Source organism: Ursus arctos, unplaced genomic scaffold (genome assembly GCF_023065955.2).
Source record: "Ursus arctos isolate Adak ecotype North America unplaced genomic scaffold, UrsArc2.0 scaffold_5, whole genome shotgun sequence".
In the NCBI taxonomy this organism is placed as follows: domain Eukaryota; kingdom Metazoa; phylum Chordata; class Mammalia; order Carnivora; family Ursidae; genus Ursus; species Ursus arctos.
Window position 1 is genome coordinate 33,561,655 of NW_026623067.1, and position 7,971 is coordinate 33,569,625.

The following is a 7,971-nucleotide window of genomic DNA, read 5'->3' on the forward strand; positions in this document are numbered from 1 at the left end:
CTGGACTTAAATCCTGGAATGCAAGAAAACCCCTCTGATTGTTTGACCCAAAGCCTGGGGTCTTGCCCACCAAGTGCTATTCCACAGACACTGCTGGGGAGAAGGTGGAGAAGTTTGTCTCCCCACCCCAGACTCACGTGGCTTTTTATTAAAAGCTGCATGGCGCTTTTCCCGCTATGCCTTCTCATGGCAAGCTCTTCCTACAAGGCAGAGTGATCCTACAGAGCCAACAAAATCATTAGACCCTGGGGAGAGGTTCGGACTCAATCCCTTCCCCTGGCAGAGGCTTAATGAGAGTGGATCCCCAGCGGTAAGCTTCCACAGCTCCATGGTCACCAACGCCGTGGCTCTGTCCCCAGCTCAGCCACACTCACGTGCCCGGGCTTCCCGGGATTACCCCCACCCTCACGACCCCCAAACGCTTCAAATTCTCTTCAGGACTATGAGGTGCTCTTGATGGGCCACTGAACTGAACTCAGCCCCCTAGGGAACAGTGTTTGTTTACAAAGGAAGAAGAAGACGAAAACTCACTCTTTGACCCAGATCCCCTTCTCTTTGTTGTGAGTACCTGTCTCTCTCTATTGAATGTTCAGCAGAATTACCTGAAGGGAAACCACAGCGAGATTCCGTGTCACACCAGGAGGACGGTTATAATAAAAAATGCGGAAAATAACAAGCATTAGTGGGGCGCCTGGGTGGCTCAGAGGTTTGAGCATCTGACTCTTGATTTCAGCTCAGGTCATGGTCTCAGGGTCCTGGGATGGAGCCCTGCGTCAGACTCCGCACTCAGCAGGGAGTTTGCTTAAGGATTTCTCTCCCTCTCCATCTGCCCCTCCTCCTGCTCGTGCATGCTCTCTCTTTCTCTAAAATAAATAAATAAATCCTTTAAAAAAGGAGAAAAATAACAAGCATTAGCGAGGATGGGCATGGAATCTTCATGCACGCTTGTTGGTGAGATATAAAATGGTGCAGCTTCTGGGGAAAATAGTTTGGCATCCCTCGAAAAGTTAGACATAGAATTATCACATGACCCAGCATTTCCACTCCAAAGTACACTCACCAAAAAAAAAAAAAAGGAAAGCAGGGGCTTGAGCTGATAGCAGTACACCAACGTTCACGGCAGCTTCTTCACAATAACCAAAAGGTGGAAGAGTCTCAAGTGTCTAGCAACAAAAGAATGGGGACACAAAATGTGGTACATCCATACAATGGATGGTTTTCAGCCGAAGAGGGAATGGATTCTGATACACGCTACAACATGGATGAACCTTGACAATATTTACGCCAAGTGAAATAAGTCAGACACAAAAGCATGATCCCACTTACACATACTCTCTAGAATAGGCAAATTCATAGCGTCAGAAAGCGGATTAGGGGTTACCAGAGGCTTGGGGGAGTTCCTGTTTAATGGGCACAGAGCTGCTGTTTGGGGAGATGGGAAAGTCTGGGAAACAGTGGAGAGGATTATACAAGAGTGTCGAGGTGATTAACGCCTGCCACTGAATTGAACACTGAAAAACGGTTAAAGTGACATATCTTCTGTTGTATATATTTTACCACAATCAAAAAAAAAATTACCAGAAGGGCTTGCTGCAATGTGGGCTCCAAAGACCCGCTCCCCAACTTGTTGAATCGGTAAGACCAGGGTGGGGCTCCACGATGTGCCTTTCTAGCAGGCTTGCCAAGGGTCTCCGATGTGGGTAACCCAGGGGCCTCCTTTAGCATGCAGAGATGTGGTTGGTCATGCCACCTGCCCTTCTTGGGAAACACAAGGAAACAGAAGAGGAGGGCCTGCTGCACTTTGCTGAGGCAGGATTCTCACACTTCAAACATTGGGACGAGGGAAGGTAGGCCACTCCATGCACTTGGTCTCGCCAGGCTGCACCTGAAAGTGGCAGTCTTGGGAGCAGAGGACTAACAGGGACCCACAACCAAGCCTCGTGGCTCTGAGATGCAGGGCCTTGCAGTGGGATCTGCCCACCTCCATGCCAGCCCTCGGAGCCCTGTCCTGCATCCATCGCCTGCCTGCCCCTTCCCAGCCAAGCTTGTCTGTGGGCTCCAGCAAAGGCCAGAGGCCGGAGGTGACTTGGGGTTCTGGCCCCTTCTGGAGTTGGTCATGCTGTCTTCTTTCTCCCTAATTCTCCCAGGACCAGGGTCAGGATTGCTCTTTTTTCATCAGGGGTACATGATCTCAGTTCTGGCATTCTCCTCCCAGTGACCAGTGCGGTTTACTCTATTTATTGACTCTGCCTTTCCATGCATGTAAGTAATCAGATTACTAGTAAAGAGAACGACCCTGAGCAATTACAAAACATCTCTGGGCTGGTATTTGAGAGTTTGTGCTTGTGTCCTTCTGTTGCCTGGCAACTCAAGTATTCCTTGAGATTGGCTTACACTTCTACTCTGAGTTCCTGAAACTCATTTTCAGAAACGATTCTAATCATGTCCCATCCAGAGCAAAGCAGAGAAAAAACCCAGCCTAGAAAACTCAAATGTAACTATTGTTCATCTCCAGGAGGGAAAGAGGAAGAAGGAAAGAGACTCACTCCTTCCCTCCCCTGACTTCTATCGAATCCTGATCAAGTTCTGGGAATGCACCAGTCTTGAGAAGGGGGAGTGAGCAAGACATAGCTCTCCCCCACAGGGAGCTCAGTCCCGGGCGGGGTGAGGGTGGGATGGGGAACATAGGACAACCGGCCACCATAAGATAGTTGATCAGGACAGGGCAGGGGTATAGAGGGCAGGCTAGAGGCTTGGCCTGAAGAGTCAGAGACTGGAAAACTCAGGGAAGATCAGAAATGAGGGGACACTTTGAAGAGACTCTTGGAAAATGAGTACGGTTTTGCAGGCAGAGAGGACGGGGTTAGTCCCCGTGGTCTCCACACAGTGAAGAGGGTCATCTGTCGATGTGGGGACAGATGATGGCACAGGAGGCTGGAGAATGGAGAGCAGCCTGAACCCTCGGGCTGGTATGACACATTTACAAGTCCAGAATGGATCCTCTAGGCAGCAGACAATACCAGAATATTCTGAGCAGGAGAGCGCTGTGGTCAGGTTTGTGGGGTTTTTTGAGTGTATGACAAATTCCATACAAAGTAGAGAGAAGTATATAGTGAACCTCCATGAGCCCGTACTTAAACTGAACAATTATTAATGTTTTTCCAAATTTTTTAAAAGTATTTCTTCTTTGCTTAAATATTTTAAGGCAAATCAAGTCACCCTCTTTAGAAACTTGATGAATTAGGATTTTTTTTTTTTTTACACAGCTATGCTACCATTGTTACCGCCCCTCATGTAATTGACAGGAATTTCTTAACTTCTAATACCAGGTTCATAACCAGATTTCCCACATTGTCCCCAAAATGCATTTGTGTCAGGGTTGATTTGTAGGAATCAGGATTCAAAGCCAGTCTACACACCGCAGTTATGATTTCTGTTTCAGAAGCTCGTGCAGGGAAGGTGAAATACGGCAGGTTCAAGTCTTCTAGCTCCAGAAAGAGGCCAAGTTACATTGTTTCCATTGGGTCTGGAGTTGGGGAGAGCAGCCTGGGCCGGAACGACCTCTGCCCCTGGGTGAGAAAGGGCGGCATCCGAGCCCCGGGGTGGGGTGGGCCCTGAGGGGCGGCGGGCTTGGGAATCTCTGGCAATCTTCTCAGAGAGATGGGGGGTGGGGAGCTTGCTGGGAGCAGATGTGGCTGAGCATTGAAAATCCACCTTGACGTTTGGTTCAAGGGGCGCCTGTAGTACTCTGACGACAGTCTCAGGGGAGTGGGGAGGGTCGGAGGCTTCTGTGATGCCTGAGGGCTGGACAGGGACATGGGTGAGGGGAGAGGGGTGTGGATTTCTTTTAGGAAGCTTTAAGAGAAAGAGGATGGGCTGGAGTGAGAGAGGGCAGCCAGGCAAAAGAGGGCCATCTTTAGGTATGGGAGGTCTGTGAGCTTCTGAAAGGTTGACGTCTCTAGTGTGTCACCAGCAACATGGAGGAAGGGTCAGGTGGTGAGCGTAAACTGAGGCCACTTTTGGGCAGGTGGGCCAGAAAGTACGTATTGGGCTCTTTCCAGTGGCCATAGCATTGAGCTTGCCCATAGAAACTGAGGTGCGTTGTGGCTTTACTCGTGACGGGAAAAGCTGAAAGGAGCCTGTAGGTATGACAATAAGGATATGGTCATGCAGGGATTCTCAGCCTCCGCTGTTGACATTTGACGTCAGATAATTCTTTGCTGTGGGAGCTGTCCTGGGCATTGCAGGATGTTTTAGCGGCATGACGAACAGTGTCTAGATTACCAGATGCCAGGAGCCACCACCCCACCTGGCGGTTGTGACAACCAAAAACGTCTCCAGACTTTGCAAAATGCCCCCTGAGGGAGTGGCGAGTTCGGCTGCGTTTGGGAACCACTGGGTTAACGCATGATGTGGCCAACCAGTGACGTGTTACAGGGTCCTAGAGATCGCTTTCAGGAGTGATTGAGAATGCATGCAAGAATCCTTACGATATAATATTAAGAAAAAAGGTGTACATATAATTTTCCATACAAGAATAATACTCAATGTATAAATAAGCACGCCTCACACCTGGGAAGAGGTGGGAAGGAAAAAAATGCTAAAATACTAAAGGAATTAACTCCGGATGGTAAGATAGGTGACCTGTTTCCAAGTTTTCCCTTTTCAGGAAAAAAAAAAACCAACCACATTTTCTACACTGATCATGAGTGTTTTATGTCTGTTTATTTGTACACATAGTGTTGCCACAGACCCACTATTTTATTTTCAGAGATTTATTATTGATATAACATGCTTGCAGTAAAGTTTATAGGCATATATAGCTCAGTAGAGTTTCACTAAGTGAATATACTTACATAACCAGCACTCAGATTAAGAAACAGAACATCAGCAGACCTCTTAGAAGTCCCCCTGTGGGGGCACCTGGGTGGCGCCTGGGTGGCGCAGCGGTTAAGCGTCTGCCTTCGGCTCAGGGCGTGATCCCGGCGTTATGGGATCGAGCCCCACATCAGGCTCCTCCGCTATGACCCTGCTTCTTCCTCTCCCGCTCCCCCTGCTTGTGTTCCCTCTCTCGCTGGCTGTCTCTATCTCTGTCGAATAAATAAATAAAATCTTAAAAAAAAAAAAAAGAAGTCCCCCTGTGTCCCCTTCCAGTCACTCCCACAGCCGGGATGACCCATTTCCTGATTTAAACACCACAGATTCCATGTGCCTGTTATAAAAGTTGGAATCATGCATGCGGTGTGAACTCCTCCGTATCTGGCTTCTTTGGCTCAACATTGTTGGTGAGATTCATTTATGTTATGGTGTGTAGTTGTAGTATATTATAATGAGCCTATATTATTTTTAAAATCATAAGGCTATTTTAAAAAGATGGCAGATGGTGGCTATTAAAAAGCTGGGATGCTTTCCACTTCCCAGGGAATGTTCTGCAGTTCTCTGCCAGGGAGCCAGTCGTGGCCTCCAGCCCCTGGCCGCTTGCCCTGGAGCTTGTTTCTCCAGGTCTAGGAAGGATTTGCGCTGATCTCACCATCCCCCCGGCCCTCACCAGTGATGCGTCTTCGTGTTTGACCCCCTCGATGAGGAGACCAATGAGACAAGATGGGGAGAGGGCCCTGTGAGTCTTGCACGTGGGGCTGAACAGCAAGTGGGGCCTGGGGTGTCCAGAATGGGGCCAGGTGCTCCTGAAGGTCTTCACCTCTGTTCCACTGGTGACTGTCGCTGACATGCCGATGGCAGAGAATCAGACAAAGTTTGCCTTATCTGGCCCCCTGGCTTGTCACATTCCTCACGTAAAGCCCCTCCTGGATACTTCTTCAGTGCTCGCAATCTTACGGAGGAGGGGCTGTCGTGATTTCCCAGTCGAGGCACCAATGGCCTGATGCTGGGAGAAGGAACTTGTTAAGGGCACACGCTGGGCTGTGAGACCAGGTTCGTGTGACCTCGGTGTTGCCTCTCAGGACCACGGTCCTGCCCCTCCGATCGCTGGCTAAGATGGGGGGAAGAGAGTCAGGGCTCCATCTGAGAGACAGTCTCAGTCTGCTGACCTGTTCACAGCCAACCATGAGGTCAGGGAAGTAAGTCACGATCTCAGACACCACTTCAGTTGGTTTGACCATAAAACGGGCAGCTCAATACCACCCTTCTTCTTGCCCCAAGCCCCCCTCCTCTCACCAACAGGAATCGCTGGAAAAATGTTCTGGAAAAACAGAGGCATTTTTATGACTCTCTCCTCACCTAAACCTGCTAGGCCAGGACAGAGCGCAGACCCTCGGGCTCTGACCGTTATCCTACACTTTGGACCCAGGCGCCTCCGGCTTTGATGTTGTCTTGGTAAATGTCCCCGAGTCACCGGTGGGCTCTGATCTCCCCAGCACCTAATAATTCAAACAGCCTGGGGCAGTGAGCCACTAATCAGCTGGGCAGCCTTTGCAGCTGCACAATGAGGTTGAGGGAAAAGGGGGTCCCTTTCATTCTTAGGGTCTCATTCCACAATCTGAGGGCCAAGGCAGACGCCACCCACCGTCCCCTGGCCCAGGGCGGGGGTGAATTCCTGCGAGGACCCGAGCGGGCATCTGCCGGGCCAAGGCGGCCAGTTGCACGGTTTGAATCATGGCTGTCCCAGCCAGGCCATCGGGTGGGAATTAAAATTTAATTTAGAAAGTCCTGTCTCTGCGGCCCTGGTGGCCGTCGTCTGGGTGATTGACTGGCTGGTTTCTTTCACCTTTGCACGCCTTGGGTTTTTACTGGCGGAGGAAATGAAGGCTGAACTGGGGCAGGAAATTCCATGTACACAGGTGTTTCTGGTTAGCCCCGTGCACCTCACCCAGGGGCACAATTGGGGGCCAGGGATGCCGGTGAGCCCGGGGCTTCTGTGGCCCAGCAGCTGTGCGGCTGTGCCTGCAGAGAAGGCTGGACAGGGCAGTCGGGCCACTGCAGGGCAGACAGGGGTCCCAGCGAACGGTTCGGCAGCTGGCCCTGGGAGCCCCATAACTGCCCAGCTCTGCCACGGGATCACACGGGTGACTTGGTGGGAGGCACCCCAGCCTGTGTGCCTGCAGTGGGCGCCTGGCGGCACCAGCGCCTGACCCGAAAGATTAGCAGCGCCCCGAGGTGGTGTTTACACATTGTAGCCGGCACTTCATGTGGCTGACCTGCCCCCATTTGCACATCTTCTGAAGGGCTTAAGGATCCACAAAGCACGCCCTCCCTTGCTTAAAGCGTCTCTGGAGGGGCTGGGGAGGCGGCCTTGGGCTTGATCTAAGATAGCCATCTGCAGCGTTTGTTCCAGAGGCTAAAGAAACAGCTTTGCTCCTTCCAAAATATCTTCATGCTGCCGTCGGTCCCTCACTGCCCGGGTAAAGGCACTTGCGGCTCCCGCTGCACCCAGATGTGCCTGGAGGGAGGGCCATTCTGAGCGATGGCACAGGGAGAGACACCGGGTGGCTCTGGGCAGATGCTCACCCCCACCCCAGCCACCTCCGTTGTCTAATGGGCATTGCAGGCACAAACTCTGCGGTGTTGGCACACAGATTAACGAGATACCCACGGCCTGGGATGAGCGCACGGAGAATCTTCACGCGGCTCTCAACTGAGTATCCAGCTCCTGGGAACAACCCCAGGGGAGTCACTCAAAAGGAAAATTATTTTTTGGACCGTGTAAAGTATTACTTTAGACATGACCCAAAAAAATGTAACCCATGAAAATGCCCATCAATTGGTTGTAGACTGAGGTGTGTCGCTGATGTAATAAGGAATAGCCAATAAGATCATGATGACAAGCATGGAGCCGTGTAAAAGGCCCAGGAAACGACTGAAGAAAACAAATCTATGTGCCCTAATTACAACGGTCAGAAGGTGTGTACCTTGGGGAAGATCGGAGGGAGATGCAAGTAATTGTTTATGTACATATATTTAAGTCACTCAATATTTAAATGCATAATTTAAAATGAAAATGAAAGAAGCACAGGG